Here is a 20,032-nt window from a genome sequence, read left to right on the forward strand (position 1 = left end):
TCAAAGCCTCCCAGATAAAGTGCAACATCCCCACTGACACCTGGGGAGTCCCTGGCCAAAGACCGCCCTAAGTGGAGGAAGTACATCCAGGAGGGCGCTGAGCATCTCGAGTCTCATCATCGAGAGCATGCAGAAAACAAGTGCAGGCAGTGGAATGAGCATGCGGCAAACCTGTCCCACCCACCCTTTCCCTCAACGACTATCTGTCCCACCTGTGACAGGGACTGTGGTTCTCGTATTCAACTGTTCAGTCATCTAAGGACTTATTTTTAGAGTGGAGGCAAGTCTTCGTCGATTCCGAGGGACTGCCTATGACTGACTGAATGGCAATATCCTGCTCTGATAGATTGGGCCAGCCCACGTGATCCGAGGGACACGTGCGAAACGCCTAAGCCCCGGGATACATGGGCCGCTACGCAGGCCTTCATGTAGAGGCCCAGGACCACAAGTCCCCGAACCTCCCAGACCACCAGGTAAATTCAGGATGCAGTGCCAAAAAGGGGTCTTGTTTGGAATAACTGACTGGGAAATTTGTTGGAGCCTAAGCCTCAGCATAGTGGCCTACATGCGTGTGTCCTTCCCGTGCCGAAGTATTGGGCCAGGGATATCCGTAGGTGTCCAGGATCTGCCGTAAGTATTCAAAATGATAGTTAAGTTATTTAAACAATGCCCCACTGCCTGACTCGCCAGGTAATAAGCTATTTACAATATACATTAATGATTTAGATGAAGGAATTCAGTGTAATATCTCCAAGTTCGTAGATGACACTAAGCTTGGTGGCAGTGTGAGCTGTGAGGAAGACATTAAGAGGCTGCAGGGTGACTTGGACAGGTTGGGCAAATGCATGCCAGATGCAGTATAATGTGGATAAATGTGAAGTTATCCACTTTTTTGGCAAAAACATGAAGGCAGAATATTATCTGAATGGCGGCAGATTAGGAAAAGGGGAGCTGCAACGAGACCTGGGTGTCATGGTGCATCAGTCATTGAAAGTTGGCATGCAGGTACAGCAGGCGGTGAAGAAGGCAAATGGCATGTTGGCCTTCATAGCTAGGGGATTTGAATGTAGGAACAGGTAGGTCTTACTGCAGTTGTACAGGGCCTTGGTGAGGCCTCATCTGGAATATTGTGTTCAGTTTTGGTCTCCTAATCTGTGGAAGGACATTCTTGCTATTGAGGGAATGCAGCAAAGGTTCACCAGACTGATTCCCGGGATGGTAGGACTGACATATGAGGAGAGACTGGATCGACTGGGCATGTATTCACTGGAGTTTAGAAGGATGAGAGGGGATCTCATAGAAACATATAAAATTCTGACAGGACTGGACAGGTTAGATGAAGGAAGAATGTTCTCGATGTTGGGGAAGTCCAGAATCAGGGGTTACAGTCTTAGGATAAGAAGTAAGCCATTTAGGACCGAGGTGAGGAGAAACTTCTTCACTCAGAGAATTGTGAACCTGTGGAATTCTCTACCACAGAAAGTTGTTGATGCCAGTTTGTTAGATATATTCAAGAGGAAGTTAGATATGGTCCTTATGGCTAAAGGGATCAAGGGGTATGGAGAGAAAGCAGGAAAGGAGTACTGAGGTGAATGATCAGCCATGATCTTATTGAATGGTGGTGCAGGCTCGAAGGGCCGAATGGCCTAATCCTGCACCTATTTTCTATGTTTCTATGTTTCAGCACTTCGTGATGCAAGGACCCTTGATTAGTGCTATTTATCCCCTCTTGACCTCTCCAAGCTCATCTTATCCATGAGATCCACTTCCTGCTCCCTTGACCCTATTCCCACTAAACTGCTGACCACCCAGCTTCCTTTTTTGGCTCTCATATTAGCTGACATTGTTAATGGTTCTCTCTCCTCAGGTACTGTCCCCCTCTCCTTCAAATTTGATGTCATCACCCCTCTCCTGAAAAAAACAACCCTTGATCCCTCCGTCCTTGCAAACTACCGCCCCATCTCCAACCTCCCTTTCCTGTCCAAAGTCCTTGAACATGTTGTCGCCTCCCAAATCTGTGTCCATCTTTCCTGGAACTCCATGTTTGTATCCCTTCAATGTGGTTTCCATCCCTGCCACAATACCGAAACAGCTCTTATCAAAGTCACAAATGACATCCTTTGTGATTGTGACAAAGGTAAACTATCCCTCCTTGTCCTCCTGAACCTGTCTGCAGCCTTTGACACGGTTGACCACTCAATTATCCTCCAACACCTCTCCACCACTGTCTGGCTGGTTGGGACTGCACTCGCCTGGTTCCATTCTTGTCTATCTAATCGTAGCCAGAAAATCACCTGCAAGGCTTCTCTTGCCACTCCCGCATCATTATCTTTGGTGTCCCCCAAGGTTCTATCCTTGGCTCCCTCCTATTTCTCATCCATATGCTGCCCCTTGGTGACATCATTCGGAAACATGGAGTCAGTTTCCACATGTACACTAACGACACCGAGCTCTACCTCTCCACCACTTCTCTCGACCCCTCCATGGTCTCTAAATTGTCAGACTGCTGGTCAGATATCCAGTACTGGATGAGCAGAAATTTTCTCCAATTAAATATTGGGAAGGCCGAAGCAATTGTCTTTGGTCCCCGCCACAAACTCTGTTCCCTAGTCACTGACTCCATCCCTCTCCCTAGCATCTGTCTGAGGCCGAACCAGACTGTTTTCAATCTAGGTGTCATATTTGACCCTGAAATGAGCTTCTGGCCACATATCCACAGCATAACTAAAACCGCCTATTTCCACCTCCGTAAAATTGCCAGCCTCCGCCCCTGCCTCAGCACAACTGCTGCTGAAACCTTCACCCATGCCTTTTTTACCTCTAGACTTGACTACTCCAATGCACTCCTGGCTGGCCTCCGCATTCTACCCTACATAAACTTGAGGTCATCCAAAACTCGGCAGTCCGTGTCCTAACTCGCACCAAGTCCCGCTCACCCATCACCCCTGTGCTCGCCGACCTACATTGGCTCCCAGTTAAGCAACGCCTTGATTTCAAAATTCTCATCCTTGTTTACAAATCCCTCCATGGCCTCACCCCTCCCGATCTCTGTAATCTGCTTCAGTCGAGATGTCTGCGCTCCTCTAATTCTGCCCTCTTGAGCATCCCTGATTATAACTGCTCAACCATCGGTGGCTGTGCCTTCAGCTGCCTAGGCCCTGAGCTCTGGAACTCACTGCCTATACCTCTCTGCCTCTCTACCTCTCTTTCCTCCTTTAAGACACTTCTTAAAACCTATGTCTTTGACCAAGCTTTTGGTCACCTGTTGTAAATTCTTCTTACGTGGCTCGGTGTCAAATGTATTTGTTTTGTCTTAAAACACTCCTATGAAACACCTTGGGAAATGTTATTCCGTTAAAAACACGATACAAATCCAAGTTGTTGTTGTTTAGTGGACTCAGCCACTCCACACAGGTTAATTGCTGTGTTGCCATTTTAGACTGCTGGTTAACTTCTGGCTGTTTTTTGGCCTATTTTCTCACTTCTACAACGGATTTCTTACTTTTGAGAAAAAAAATTTCTGATGCTGGCCTGCTTTTATCTGATTTCAAAACATAAGATCTTAAGACATAGGAGCAGGAGTAAGCCATCTCAGCCTATCGAGGCTGCTCCGCCATTCAGTAAGATCATGGCTGGATTGCATCAGCTCCACCTTCCTGCCCGATCCCCATATCCCTTGATTCCTTTAGTATCCAAAAATCTATCGATCTCTGTCTTGTATATCCTCAACGACTGAGCCTCCACAGCCCTCTTGAGTAGAGAATTCCAAAGATTCAGCACCCGCTGAGTGAAGAAATTTCTCCTCATTCCTAAGTAGCTGACCCCTTATTCTGAGATTGTGGCTCTTAGTTCTAGACTCCCCAGCCAGAGGAAACATCCTCTCAGCATCTACCCCATCTACCCTTTAAGAATTTTATATGTTTTGTTAGTGAAAATAAATTCACATAGACTCTGGTAAGGTAAGAGAGACAACTTTATTGCTAACAGAGCTCTGGGAGAAGAGTTGAGGTCCCACGACCTGCGAAGCACCTTCTCCCCGAGTGCCTGGTGCCCCCGGGTTATAAGCAGTTTACAGAGGGCGGAATACAATCATTTAAATTCATTTATATATAACCAATCAATCCATATGGCAACGCAATTCATTTACATACAACCAATCATATTGTTGCACAACTTTTTAGTCCTAGTGAAACCTGATAGCATGGCGCGAGTTTGGGGGCCCTTCCTCTGTATCTTCTTTTGTGGTTAGTTATTCTGTTGCAAAGCTTTCTATGAAACAGTGGCCTGCACCTGGCCATGAGTCACTTGTTGCTGCAGAGTTCATTAGGCTTCTTGGTACAAAGTTCATTTAGTGAAAAGGCACATAGTTGGCTTACCCCATCATGCTTTGCTATGTCCAAAAATCCACTCCAACAGTTTCCCCTGTTGGTCCTGGAGGATGTTCACGAAATCCAGATGACCACAATGAAGGTGACTCAGTGTCTAATATGCGGCCTTCGAGGCAAGTTACTTCCCTGACATTTCATATGTACACCTTGCCTGTAGCTCTAGCCTACCCTTCATAGGTAGTGGTCTGTGCCTGCGTTGTCCGCTCCGTCTTCCTCGGCGTCTCCGGGTGTTCCCATCAGATGTTCTTTTCCGGTGATCATGCTGGCAACCGGCACTATTCCTTGCTGATGGCCCGTGTTACTATCCTTCTCCGGGTATGCCCCCTTTTGGGGCATGGAACAGTGAGTGGTCCTATAGTTCCTACTGCAAAGAGGACCGGGAGGGTCGGTGTTGCAGTCTTGAAGGTGCTGTTGAGGAGGAACACGATTCCTTCCTTAGCTCTATAACACTTTACGTCAGTGTTGCTAACACTCGTGAACTGCTTATACCACCAATTGCTCAGTTTCCTTGAATTTGAGCCCGATCCCACCAATTGGTAAGCATCAAACGGGTATGCCCATGTTTCTGAGCTGACATAAGTTCCGTTGCACTGACCGCAGATAACTTGCCTCCCTGCGGTCACGTTCAGGCATCTTTGCTCGTTACAGGTGCAAGTAAACTGGCCTCTATGCACTCGACAGTGCTGACGGGCACACTGCGTCTGCACACAGGTGGCGTTCTCGGGGACCAGGGCATATACACACCCCCATCCTTGCCCCGAGAAGCAAAGCGGGTAGCTTGCATTGTCTGAGCATACCATTTCGTCCTTTCCCCGGGACCCCCTGCACACAGGATCTGTGGGATTTATTAATTCCACGCATCTTCCCTGTATACTCCTTCTATAATCACCCGTTTGTCCCTCACAGGGTGCGTCCGAGGTATCGGCCCTATATAAGTCATGGGGGGTCCACCCAGGGGTGGCCACGAACAGGGCCTCTACTGATTGGGCTAGTGGGTAACACATGGTTCGATTGCTGTGTAAACGTATATGGGTCTTGAAAAACAAGTTATCTTCTAATCCTATTAGCGTTACAACCGTGACAACATAGTGTAACGCGATTATATACGCTATCTTAGACATGTTTGTTACGCTCAAACAATACAATATTTACACATTAGCAGTAGCCGTAATTTGGACTTGCTTGCAGTCGTCACCTGTTCGGGGTGCATAAACAAGTATCCTGGTTACATTATCATGAATCACATGTCTTATGTTTACTCATTAGTTTCTTTGTACAATTTCAACTGGGTCCAATGTTTCCATGCACTCTTCCCTCTTATGTCCAGACAGGCACAGGTGTCTCCACTGATTATGACCTCATATGGGCCATTCCATTTTGGTACAAACCCTGGTTTTTCAGGTAATGTTTTTACCATGACGCGACATCCCGCCATCGGGACGTCAGGGAGCCTTTCAAGCTCTTTCTGAGCGTCTCTCGCTTCCTGATTGTCTCTAACTAATTTACGCATCCCTTTGAGTTGAGTGCTTAGTTCCAAAACATACCGTTTAATTTTGTCTTTTAATGGGCCTACGTCGGCCCCACCTGTTATGATGCTTTCTGGTAATTGCATCGCCCTCCTGTCATTAGTTCATAAGGGGTTAATCCGGTTGTCCGGTTTACCGTGGCTCTTAACTTCATTAATATAATAGGTAATACTTCTGTCCACGTTCTTCCTGATGTTTGCATGGGCGTTCTTAAGGGTACGGTTCATGCGTTCTACCATTCCAGAACTCTGTGGGTGGTAGGGGATGTGGAATTTTTGTTTTATGCCCATCAGCTGGCATATTGTTTGTAGAATCTTCCCGGTGAAGTGGGTGTCTTGGTCGGAATCTATCTGAAGAGGCACTCCCCATCGGGGAATCACCTGCTCGGTCAATATCCTTGCCACTGTTGAGGCAGTGCAATCACATGTGGGGAAAGCTTCCATCCACCGGGTAAATTGATCTATAATCACTAGGCAATATCTTTTTCCATGGGATGGGGCAAAGGACCTGTGAAATCAATTTGTACGTGTTCCCATGGCCCCCATGGACGGGGCTGGTGTCCCATTTTAATTTTAATGGGCCTGCCTGGATTATATTGTGCGCACGTAATGCATCGATGGCAATGTTTGGCAATATCTCTCCCCATCCCCTTCCACCACCAATCTCTTCCAAAACTCCCGGTCATGGCCTCTCGTCCCGAATGGGACAGGCCATGGTGCAACTCCAATAAGGTATTCTGTATGCATTCAGGCGCCATTACCTTGTCGTTTCGTCTCCAAACGTTATCCTTTCCTTGCGTTGCGTCCTGCTTTGTCCACATACCGCTTTCTTCCTCAGAAGTGTCCTGGTGTAGTTTCTCGATACTTATCTGTTCGTCTCGGACCCCAGTGGCGCTGACTCAGGCTTCCTCACACTCCTCTTGTTCTAATGCCTCTTGTGCAGCTAAGTCCGCAGCTTGATTTCCCTGGTGACTCAACCAATCTGGACTGGTTCGGTCCGGTTCCCTTTGGTGGGCTTTAATTTTAATGACCGCGACCTGTTTTGGTTTATTACTGGCTGCTAAGAGAGCTTCTATTCTCAGCTGGTGTTTTATGGGATGTCCGCTGGTTGTGATAAAACCCCTCCTCCCCCATGCTGTCATATAATCGTGTACTACCCCGAATGCATATCTACTGTCCGTATAGATATTAACGATCTTACCCTCAGTGCCCGGGTGAGGGCTACCAATTCTGCCACCTGAGCTGATGACCCCCCACTAATTCATCCTGATTTGACTGTCTCTAGATCCTGGTTAACTACAGCCCATCCGGTACGAGGTAGTCCCTCTACGTATTTTCCCGAGCCGTCCACAAACAAGGTTTGTTCTGCGGTTTGAAAGGGCGTGTCTTTTATTCTATCCTCTTCCATGTCCATCTATTCCGTTTATTAAAGCCTTTTTGTCGGTTACGGGAAGGGGTAGATTGGTAATGGAAATTGAGGCTCCAGTGTCCACCAGCATCTCACACTGTCGGCCCCCTACTAGTGCAGACACATATGTCCTTCCCTTCTTTTTACTTTGTACAGAGGCCACCGGGCATCACAGGGTGGCTTTGTACTCCTGCAACTGCTGGTATTCCTGTTCTGACAGGGTCCTTGCCTTATTAGGATAGCCATTTTTACTATAGCAGGTCGCGTCTAAATGTCCCTTTTTGCCGCAATATGTGCATTGTTTTTCCATGCGTTTCCCCTTACATTCTTTGGCAAAGTGACCCACCTTCCCGCAGTTATGGCATGTCCCCTTTTTCTGTCCTCCCCCCCGTCCCTGCTGCAAAAACCCTTTCCTGTTTTATCTTTGTTTGGGATTTTTAATCGCCCCCTCCTTGGACGCCACTAGCCCACTCGACCAGTTCATCATAATCCTGGGTTACAGTTACTCCATTTTTATAATGGTCTGGTGTGCAGCGGATAGTCCGTCCTTAAATGTCTGGATAAATGCTCGGTCGCCGCGGCCCGAATTTCCCTGTTCAGAGCATTCTTGATATATCTGGAATAATCGTTCCCCATACTCTGAGGCTCCTTCCCCCTTTTGTTGTTTGGTTGTAGTAATTTTACTCCAATTAGTAGGGGCGTTTCCTAAAACTCGTTGGATCTCAGTTTTAAAAGGGCCAAAGGCCGCCTGTTGACCATCTACTTCAGTGGTTAAAGGTACCGTATGTGTAAAACGTCCCCCTGAAAAGTCGGCATTGGCTGCTACCGTGGCTCCTCCGGCCACTACTCTCCACCGATCTGCCGGGCAAGCCGCTTGGACTAGTTGGTGGATATTTCTGAGGTGTAGTCGGTGGCCCACCCAAACTGTATCCCGCTCTGCCCAAAATTTGGTATTCGCACACCGGGGTTGTAATTTACCCAGGGATGCCATTATCTGCTGCCTCTCGCCGGGGGTAAATGGTTTATAGGTTGCAGTGAGATTTGCTGCAGTTCCTCCCCTGGTGACTGGCGCCGCCGGGAAAGTTTCTCGATCTTCCTGACCCGGGGCTGTTGCCTCACCTTGGTAATCTTCGTAAGGGGGCAGTGAGGCTGTTTCTCCCCCCCATTGGGAATGGTTCTGAATCTGTTCTTCTAACGCCAGGCATTTCTTTTCCCATTCCCTACATTTCCCTTGTGCCTGACTTAATTGTTTACTTTTCTTTTCCCTTTCCTCTCTAATGTCCTTTACTTGCTCAATTGGTCCTGCTAACTGATGTACTAGTAATACTCCGGCCTTTTTGGTTTTATCTTTCTTTTGTTTTGCCATCCAATTTCGTTGTTGTTCTAATGTCTGGGATACATCCCAGCCGTCTTTCTGCATTTTTAAAAATTTGTCGATCGGTCATGTAAGAGTTAATTAGCGACCCGGGCGGTCCATATTTTACGTCCTTTTCCTTACCTGCCATTGAAGATGTTTACTCTATGTTCCTGTATTCCCCTCTAGTTTATGGAATTTCTGAACTTAAATACTCACAGCCACGATTCACCTCGCAGAGACCTCTTGTCTTGCTCGCGAAGATTAACGTGTTTCCTTACCACCAGAGTCCGGCTCTTGGTTGGAGTGATCAGCTCCCTTCCGCACCGATTTCTATATCACCTTCTATGAACATTGGACTAAAATAATCAACCCCTGCATCACTAATTACTTTACTTTCAGTCTGCGTTGTACGCCACTACAGTCTGAATTTCTTAACTCTTATCACATACTATCACATGCTATCAAGTTATGTCTCTTTCCTCACTTAATCTATTTTATTTGTTTGATACCGGCCAGCCGCTTCCCCCAGTATAATTTCTGGGTGGTCAGAAATTGACTACTGTCCCGTTCTACTGGGTCATACGACTATCCAGCTCCGTGGTATCCTGCCGACTACACCAATTTGTTAGTGAAAATAAATTCACATGGAATCTGGTAAGGTAAGAGAGACAACTTTATTGCTAACAGAGCTCTGGGAGAAGAGTTGAGGTCCCACGACCTGCGAAGCAACTTCTCCCCGAGTACCTGGTGCCGTGGGGTTATAAGCAGTTTACAGAGGGTGGAATACAATCATTTAAATTCATTTACATACAACCAATCAATCCATATGGCAACGCAATTCATTTACATACAACCAATCATATTGTTGCACAACTTTTTTAGTCCTAGTGAAACCTGATAGCATGGCGCGAGTTTGGGGGCCCTTCCTCTGTATCTTCTTTTGTGGTTAGTTATTCTGTTGCAAAGCTTTCTATGAAACAGTGGCCTGCACCTGGCCATGAGTCACTTGTTGCTGCAGAGTTCATTAGGCTTCTTGGTACAAAGTTCATTTAGTGAAAAGGCTTACCCCATCATGCTTTGCTATTTCTGAAAATCCACTCCAACAGTTTCAATTAGATAACTTCTAAATTCTAGGGAATATAGGTCTTCTCTCCTCAATCTCTCCTCATAGGACAATCCCAGGAATCAGTCTGGTGAATCTTCATTGTACTCCCTCTAAGGCTATTACATCCTTCTTTCGGTAAGGAGACCAAAACTGCATTGTGCTCCAGGTGTGAACTCACCAATGCCCTATGTAATTGCACTGTGGATCTTGATGTCTGGGGAGCAGTGCTGTGCGGCAAGGACAGGCTGGTGGAGGACCTTTGTCTTACTAATGTTTAGCCTAAGGCTCATGCTTTCATACGCCTTGGTAAATACGTCAACTATGTCCTGGAGTTCAGCCTTTGTGTGTGCACAGACACAGGTGTCGTCTGCATAATGTAGCTCGACGACAGAGGTTGAAGTGGTCTTGGACCTGGCCTGGAGACAGCGAAGGTTGAACAGCTTCCCACTGGTTCTGTAGTTTAGTTCCACTCCAGTGGGGAGCTTATCAACTGTGAGGTGGAGCATGGCAGGAAGATTGAGAAGAGGGTTGGGGTGATGACGCAGCCCTGCTTGACGCCAGTCCGGACGTGAATTGGGTCTGTGAGGGATCCGTTGGTAAGGATCATGGCTTGCATGTCGTCATGGAGCAGGTGGAGGTTGGTGGCCCAGGACAACGTAGACCACTTCCCCTATCTCGGGAACCTCCTATCAACAAGAGCAGGCATTGACGACGAGATCCAACACCGCCTCCAGTACGTCATTATAGCCTTCGGCCGCCTGAGGAAAAAAGTATTTGAAGACCAGTCCCTCAAATCTACCACCAAGCTCATGGTCTCCAGGGCCGTAGTAATATCCACCCTCCTGTATGGCTCAGAGACATGGACCATGTACAATAGATACCTCAAGCCGCTGGTGAAATAGCACCAGTGATGTCTCCGCAAGATCCTGCAAATCCCCCGGGAGGACAGATGCACAAATATTTGCGTCTTCATCCAGGCCAACATCCCCAGCATTGAAGCACTGACCACACTTGATCAGCTCCACTGGGCAGGCCACGTAGTTTGCATGCCAGACACGAGACTCCCAAAGCAAGCACTCTACTCGGAACTCGTCCACGGCAAACGAACCAAAGGCGGGCAGAGGAAATGTTACAAGGACACCCTCAAAGCCTCCCTGATAAAGTGCGACATCCCCACTGACACCTGGAAGTCCCTGGCCATAGACCGCCCTAAGTGGAGGAAGTGCATTCAGGAGGACGCTGAGCTCCTCGAGTATCGTCGCCGAGAACATGCAGAAATCAAGCGCAGGCAGCGGAAGGAGCATGCGGTAAACTAGATTCCCTACCCACCCTTTCATTCAACCACTGTCTGTCCCACCTGTGACACAGACTGTGGTTCTCATATTGGACTGCCCAGCCACCTAAGAACTCATGTTAAGAGTGGAAGCAAGTCGTCCTCGATTCCAAGGGACTTCCTATGATGATGATGACATAATTGCAGTAAGATTTCTTTACTCTTATACTCCAATCCTTTTGTAATGAAGGCTAACATACCATTTGTTTCCCTAATTGCTTGCTGTACTTGCATGTTAACTTTCTGTGATTCGTCTACAAGGATACCCAGGCCCATCTGAATACCAACATTTCCCATCTCTCGCCATTTAAAAAGTATTCTGCTTCTCTCTTTTTCCTACCAAAGTGGATAATTTCACATTTCTCCACATTATATTCTATTTGCCATGTCCTTGCTCTCTTACTTAACTGTCTATATTGTCTTGCAGCATCTTTGCATCCTCCTCACAACTTACTTTCCCACCTAACTTTGTGTTGTCAGCAAAATTGGTTACATTGCACTTGGGGCTAAAAAGTGCTCATCGCCCCGATTGGGGGCGGTAACCTTCCTGGGCCTGGACTTTCTGCACCCGGCCCAGAAATCACCCCCGCGACGTTAAATTCGTCCGGAGTCCCCTCTAAGGAAGCGGGGTGCTGACTCCGCCGCTCTGCTTTCTTTGAGGGGCGCTCCTGGGGTGGTAGCGCGGTGCAAGCCAGCACTACGTGGAAGCTCTGCTAAGATGGCGTTGACATTTGCCCGTGCCAACCTCACGGCTCGTGGGGCAATTTCCCCATGGGGCGCAAAGGAGTCAGTGTGGGGCGGTGAGTGGTCGCGCACACGAACATGATGTAATCGTCGGTTGCGCGACGGCCCAGGGCGCTAATCATGGGGCGCAGCACTACCAGGACAGCTCCCCCCAAACCTCCGGGGTTATTTCCCGGGAGGCGGTAGCGCCCACCTCCCCTGACGAAAATGCCATTGCGCTCCGTTAGTGCCCCCCCTAGAGGCTCTAGGAGCTATAAAAAGAGCCAATTTTGTCTACTTGGTCTCTTCATCTAGATTGTAAATAGCTGTGGCCCAAGCACTGATCCTTGTGGCACCCCACTAGTTATAGCCAAGCTGAAAATGACCCATGTATTCCTACTTTTTGTTTTCTGTCCGTTAACCAATCCTCAATCCATGCTAGTATATTACCCCCAATCTCATGAGCCTTAATTTTGTGTAATAATCTCTTGTGTGGCATCTTATCGTATTTCACTGCAGTCACCGGTGGTCTGGTCAGGCTGCCATTGGTGCTGGAGGACATGGGGAGCAGCGAAGAAGACAAGGGAGAGCAGGAGCATCTGGGTAAAGAGGGAGCAGGAGGGCACTTTGCAAAAGGCCATAGCCACAGTGGGTTTTCAGGAGCACCTCTCCTACCTCAAGTTCACTGAGCAGCAATGTCTCAGGCACTTTCGTTTCACAAAGGAGGCTGTTGCCAAGCTATGTCACCTGCTGCAGCCACAACCTGAGCCTTGTACCTCGGCACGGATAGCATTGCTTGTGGCCCTTAACTTCTATACAACAGGCTCCTTCCAGGCTACATGAGATTAAATCAACAACATTACTGTTGTAACAGGGAGTTCACCGAATCTCTCTACGCCAGAAGGGACCATGTCTATTGCCACAGACAGAGTGAAGTAGGATGAAAGAGCATTGGGCTTCGCCTGCATTCCCCAGGATGTGAGGTAGCATTGAAAATTCAATTCCATCTGTGACTAATAGTTAACAGAGATAATTAATAATCACCCTTGTGCAGCCTCTTCGTGCCTGTCTTCCATGCTTGTTTACTTATAATGGTGCTCCTATGAAATGTTTCCCCAGAGGTTACAGCTTGGGAGGTGAAGGGCTGCTGATGTTCCATTGAGGACATGTCATATGGACATGGTGGGCAACCTCGAACAGCTCTGGGCCTTGATGGCCCGGCTGCATACTGCAGCATCTTGCTGTGGGTTGGGGCATTCTAGCCCAGCTGGCTATGTAGCACTATCAAGGGCACTGTTGGAGTGGGTGGCGGGGGAGAAGAGTGTTCTGTTGCCCTGACAGAGGACAGCAAATGGCTCTCCCATTATCCTGGTACTGTGCCTCAGCACTCCCATGACTCTGTATGAGAATAGAGTACAGGAATGATGTGACGCTCTCAGCTGTCTGAGCTTCCATGGCAGCAGTGTGAGCATTCAGAAGAGGCTTCATCATGGTAGGAACCAATGTCATATTCATGAAGGTGACTAATTGCTCCATATTCTCCATGCTCAACACAAAGCCCCAATGTTCCGAGCCATTATGCGCAAGCTCACTCACAGGCTTTCCAATGCATCTAGCATTTCCTGGCGTATGCCCATCAGCCTTCTGTGGTAGCCTGGACCTTCGAAGTGAACATCTCAGTCCTCTGCAGTATGTCATCTCGTGAGCTGGCACCTGTAGCATCCTATCTGCCTGCCCTAGCTCCTATGCACTTGTGCCCAGTGAAACACCATGTGAGGACACCTCTTCTAGCCTAACCGCTAAAATACACGTGGTGCCATTCTCTGAGGTGGTGCCTGCTGTAGTCAGATTGAGTGATGCTGCATCATCAGGAAGACTGACATCAACTTCCTGAAGTGGCAGACATGTCTCCACATCTTCAGCACCTGAAATGAAAGTGAAATTTTAGTTTGAAGGGAGAGCAGAGAGAGAAGTGGCCCATGAAATCATCTGCAGTGGGTCATGCAGGGTGTGTATGGTGAGATAGAAGTAAGAAGGAAAAGACAGGATAAGGTGTAAAGAAACCCTGTGTGACGTCACCTTCAGTGTTGCCGCTCACCGCAGCTGTAATTCTCCCTGGGCACATGATGGCCAGCATGCTTTCTCTCATTGGATGCTGGATGTACAGGTGGACTCAGTCTCCTGCCCCAAGTTGTGCGCAACCATCTCCTACATGAAAGAAGGGAGTGTGTAATGCGACATCCTTGTCAGGTGTTTTAGAGATTGCGTGCTGGTGAAGCAGCTGGTGTGCAGTGTGTAAGATGTGAGCATTGTGGGACCGAAAGTCTGGAAAACCTCATTTTTGGCGCAGTCTGAGATGACACATGCTGGGTTAAAAGTTCAAGCAGCTTTTCTGATGAACCTGGATTATAAGTAAAAGTTAGATCAAAGCAGAGGATGTCTCCACAGGAAAGGAGATGCTAGAAGATGTGAGAGTCATTCAGCCATATTCAAATGTGTCAATTTGGTCACCTGTGCGATATAGTAATAAAATTCATGGCAAGTGTTCATAGCGGCAATAAATTAATTTCAGGCGGTTGAGTGGCTGGTTGTTTAGTTTATATTGTCAGACTGTTAATATTGATATGTACTTTTGATATACTATGATTTATTGATATTTATGGACTATAGAGTTCAAAGACCTGATTTTGTGGAAGAAATGTGAGTGAGCACTGTTTGAGTAGACAGTAGAATTGGAGTCTGTGTCTCAAGAGCAGACACTGAAAACGGAACGTGTGTGTCTCAAGAGCAGGGTGCATACACTAGAATTGGGGTGTGTGAGCTCAATTTTCCCCAGTGATTTGCGCCGCTTTTTTAGAGTAGGCTGTTTTTTTTTGGCTTATTGAGTTAAATTTTTGGCCTATTTTTTTTTCCCCTGCGATCTGTGCCGGCGTAACGGACTTAGTTACGATTTTTCTAGGCCAGTTTTTTTTCACCTCAAAGGGGGCGTTCCCTCATGTCTGCGCCAGTTTTTTCAATTGTTCACAGTTTGGCCAACATTTTTCTCCATTATGTGGCGTATCTGGCCACTCCCAAAAAACCTTCTGCTGAGTTAAGAAACCAGCGCACATTCACAAATCTGTGCTGAAAAGATGCCATTGTTTTGAAATCGAAGATCTTGGAAGGAGTCAAGAACACTGTCAAAATCAATAATAAACTTCAACTTTTTTTTAAACCTCTCAACGTAGAAGTGTAAATTTGTTGGATTTCACAAGTTCTCATTTTATTACTCACTCACACGCCACCACCATGTCTGGCCTGGGGGGTTGTAGGTTTGGCTGACAGAATCGACATCACATCCGGACAAAGCGGCTCGGGGTTCGGCTACAAAACAATCCGTGGTGGGGGGGGGGGGAGGTGGGGGGGAAGAGAGGAGAGGGGGGAGAGATAGCCGATCTTACGGCTTGTAGCCCGGGAAGGGAGAGGGAGAGAGAGGTCGCAAGACTCAAGGGGTGAGGGGAGGAGATGAGAGGTCACAAGACCATTGTGTGCGGTCCATCCATACAGACCTTGGGGAGAGAGAGAACTGCGAACCTGTGCTGCCTGCTTTCCTGCCGTTTTGAGCTTCTTTGAAAGTTTAACTTTAAGTATGGGGGCAATACTGACAATGCCATACCTTGTGCGAGCCTTCTGCATCATGGTGCTACATAGGAGACAATTGATTAGAGCTCATCGCATCAGGAACATCAGAGCCCATAGGGTGCTGGGCAGGAGGCCTTACCCACCTTGGGTATATCGAGACAGGAGTTCATACCTGCACCCGAGTAATGCAGACTGTGTCAGAAGGCTGCGTTTCCGCAAAGAAGTTGTCTGTGAGATCTGTGAGTTGGTGAAACCAGACCTTCAGCCGAGAAGAATCAGGAAGATTGCTTTGTCAGTTGAAGTGAATGTTACAGCTGCACTTTCATTCTATGCCTCTGGATCGTTTCAAGCTACAACTGGGGATATGTGTGCCATCTCTCAGCATGCTACACATGTCTCCATCCATCAAGTCATGGCTATACTGTATGCGCGGAGGAATGACTTCATCAAGTTCCCCATGACCGCCCAAACAATCCATGTCAGAGCTGTGGGATTCAAGGATTGTTGGCTTCCCAAAAGTACAGGGCTGCATTGATTGTACCTACATCGCCTTGCGAGCACCTTTGCAAGATTCCGAGATCTACAGGAATAGAAAAGGCTTCCACTCCATTAATGTGCAGCTCATGTGTGACAACATGCATCGCATCCTGTCAGTTGATGCATGATACCCTGGCAGCACCCATGATGTGTTCATACTACGCGACAGCGTTATATCTGCCATGTTTGAGCAGCAGCCAGAAGGGCAGAGCTGGCTACTGGGAGACAAAGGGTACGGCCTCGCCACCTGGCTCATGACGCCCCTACACATAACCCGGATGGAAGCTGACCATCAATACAACATGTCGCACATTGCGACACACAGCATCATTGAGAGGACCAGTGGCATATTGAAACAGCGTTTCCGATGACTTGACCATTCCGGAGGCTACTTGCTGTACTCCCCTGAGACTATCGGTCAGTTCATTGTTGTGTGCTGCAGGCTGCATAACTTAGCCATCATGACGCAGCAGCACCTGGTAGTAGAAGACCCACCTGCAGTGAGAGTGGCTGCTGATTCGGTCAATGGGCGTGGCGTCTGCGCATGATCCCTTATTGCAGCAGCTAACTCACCAATGCCATCCCTCATGCACCCTGATAGTGTCTCAGCACGCGCACACACGCGCGCACACACGCGCACTCTAGGCAATTGCAACTAATCCAGGAGATCACTCTGGCCCAGAATTCCCTGCAGTACCTACTTTCTGTAAGAGGCGCTCTCCACCCCAGCCAGAAACAGGTCCAGCTCTCGCTTGAAGGAATTCAGCGAATCAGCATTCACCGCACGAGATGGCAGCCTGTTCCAGAGATCCACTGTTCTCTGGGAAAGGAATCACCTCCTGACATCTAACCTAGATCTGGCCTTATACAACTTAAATTTTTGACCTCTGGTTCTCCCTACCACCTTGGAAAAACACCAGTGTATTGAGACTATCCTGAAGGCTCTGGGGCACCGAATATTTACCAAAGTTAATTTGGTGAAATCCAGAGAATATTACGAAATAACAGAGAAAGTTTGTAGTCATTGCAGATAGTAACTACATATCTTTGCTTGGAAGCAAGTTTCTGTGGCAAATGGGACTAATCACATTCCAGAACGACAATATGCTTTCCACCACAACTGAGACCAGATTATAGGCAGAAGCGAGACTCAATGGCCCCGATCTTGACAGTAGGTGGGGTGTTGGGAAACCCGTAAGTTTGGGTTTAGCCGCATGCACTGGAGTTTGGACTCCACAGCATGCGTAGTTTTTTTTCCCTGTAGGTTCCTGCCCTGAAGGCAGCCTGATTGACTAGCCTGGCTTCCAGTCAGGCAGTGAGCACTCCGGAGCAGGCTGCAGGGGTTGGTAAGGAGTCTGTAGCTGGTACTGGGAATGTCGGCAAGGGTTGGGGTGAGGGTGGTGGGGGGGGGGTGCGGGGAGGGGGCAGAAAGCACTCCTGCTCTCCTGGCTCACAAGCACTGCTGTAAAGGCACCTACCTTCTCCCCGAAGCTATCCTTGCCACCCTTCAGCTGCTGAGCCCGGAAAACCCAGCCGGCCACTGTTAAACCTGCAAAGTGGGTTAAATCTGAGACAGCCAGCCTCTTCCAAATATTTAAATGACCCGGGAGTGGGTTGGCTGCCCGCCCTTGTCCCGCCTGTGTTAAGCCCAGAAATAGACGGATCGCGTTTGATATATTTAGCGGGAAAGATTTGTGCCACATGTTCGTGCCAGCAGATGGCATTGAAATGCCATTGACAGCTGTAACAGGTGATCCGGTTGCAGCACCACATGCCATATCGGTGGTGTCGGTAGCGCTGCCGGTGAACCCTAGTGCCAGGGAATTCACCATCATGGAGATCATAATATCAGTGAGTCTGCAATGCTCACTGCATGCCCAATCACCAACATTGGAATTAGCCACTTACCTGAACGGCAGCGCAGAACGACGCCAGGAAGAGCTGGCATCTACAAACAGGAACAACAACAAGTATTTATATAGCTCCTTTAATGTAGTAAAATATCCCAAGGAGCTTCACAGGAATGTTATAAGACAACAATAAATTTGACAGCGAGCCACAGGAAATTATGGTAGATGATCAAAAACTTCGTCAAAGAGGTAGGTTTTAAGGAGGAAAGAGAGGTTGAGAGGCAGAGAGGTTTAGGGAGGGAGTTCCAGAGCTTAGGGCCTAAGCAGCTGAAGGCACGGTCAATGGTCGAGCGATTATAATCAGGGATGCTCAAGAGGGGTTCGTAAACAAGGATGAGAATTTTGAAATTGAGGCATTGCATAACCGGGAGCCAATGTGGGTCAGCGAGCACAGAAGTGATGACAGGGTGAGCGGGACTTGCTGCGAGTTAGGACACAGGCTGCTGAATTTTGGATGACCTCAAGGGTAGAAAGTGGGAGGCCATATAGGAGTAGTCAAGTTTAGAAGTAGCAAAGGCATGGATGAGGGTTTCAGCAGCAGATAAGCTGAGGCAGGGCAGAGCCGGGCAATGTTACGGAGGTGGAAATAAGCGGTTTTAGTTATACCGCGGATATGTGGCCAGAAGCTAATTTCAGGGTCAAATATGACACCAAGGTTTCCAGCAGTCTGGTTCAGTCTCCGGCAGATGTTGGGGAGTCAGTGGATAGGAAACACAGTTTGTGGCGGGGACCAAAGACAATGGCTTCAGTCTTCCCAATATTTAATTGGAGAACATTACTATTTATCCAGTACTGTATGTCGGACAAGCAGGGATATTTCAAGGCACCTGACAGAGTTTTGCAGTTTTGGTGCCTGTTTGCCACTTCCTGCAACTGAAACAACTCTTTAGTTATTTCAAGATTTTTTCGTGACAGGGCATGTTCATTCAACTGCAGAAGTCACTCATTATTTGTTAAAAGCTTCTGCTCACACTTCCTCACAGTCATGGGGGCTGTGGGATTACCTCAGGAGTACGATGAAGCAGAGGAGGAGGCGGAAGAGGACGAGGCGGAAGGAGGGCAGAAGCACCAAGACAATCGGCCTTCTGGACGGGTTGTCCATCACCGGCTCATCAGACTGTGATTCACATGAATGAAACCGCAGATCCCCATAGCTCACCACATCCCCATCATACAACCCTTGTCTCATGGCATATTACAGCATCCTCTGGCACGCAAAGGTGACCACATAATATTCCAAACATCATGAATAAATTTATCTCTAAACATATCACATGAATTCTAAGAACTAGTGACATTTGTGCCTGCCATAGTTGAATAGCTGTCAATGTGTGCAAGGTGTGAGATGTGGGTGAGAATGTTGCTAGGCACAAATTGTTGGTAGGCAAGTGCTGGGGGGTGTGGTGCATTGAGCAGTGTGTGAAGACTTCACTTACCCTGACCACCCGTGTGAGTACGTAAACTTCCTCCTCCTCATCCTCCTCATTCTCATCCTCATCCCCTCCCCTGTGTTTTGGGGGGGGGTTAAGATTCAACCCAATGAAACTCACTGAAAGCGCTCATCTTAGAGCAACTGAGCAAAAAGTATCCAAGGAACAGAACAGTCTGAAGGAAATTATCTGAAGCATAAAGTAAAGTGGGTGATTGATCTGCCCTGAAAAGTAACTATTCCAATTAAAATAGATACTTGAACTTAAAGGAACTTGAAAGGTTGACTAAGCTGAAGATGACAGCTTCAGTAATCAAGATGATATCTTTGGCATTCTGGCTAGTAATAAGTAATAAACCTGAGAAAATGAAAAGCTGCAGATTCTAGAGACTGGAACAGAGCCATAGGAAAAGCTAGTTTCTTATGCCTACTATTGAGGAATTATTGCTAGAACTTTGCTGAGCATACATCTTCAGTAAGTTTTGACTGTAACCAGAGTAATTTGAAATACAGAACTGCTGCAATTTTTGGGAAATGCAGACGTTTGTTTACGTCCTTTGGCAATCAGCTGTGTCTCAGTGGGTAGCACACTCGCGTCTGAGTCAGAAAGTTGTGGGTTCACGTCCCACTCCAGGGACTTGAGCACATAAATCTAGGCTGACACTCCAGTGCAGTGCTGAGGGAGGTGCCGTCTTT

This window comes from Pristiophorus japonicus, chromosome 1, assembly GCF_044704955.1.
Source record: "Pristiophorus japonicus isolate sPriJap1 chromosome 1, sPriJap1.hap1, whole genome shotgun sequence".
NCBI lineage: Eukaryota > Metazoa > Chordata > Chondrichthyes > Pristiophoridae > Pristiophorus > Pristiophorus japonicus.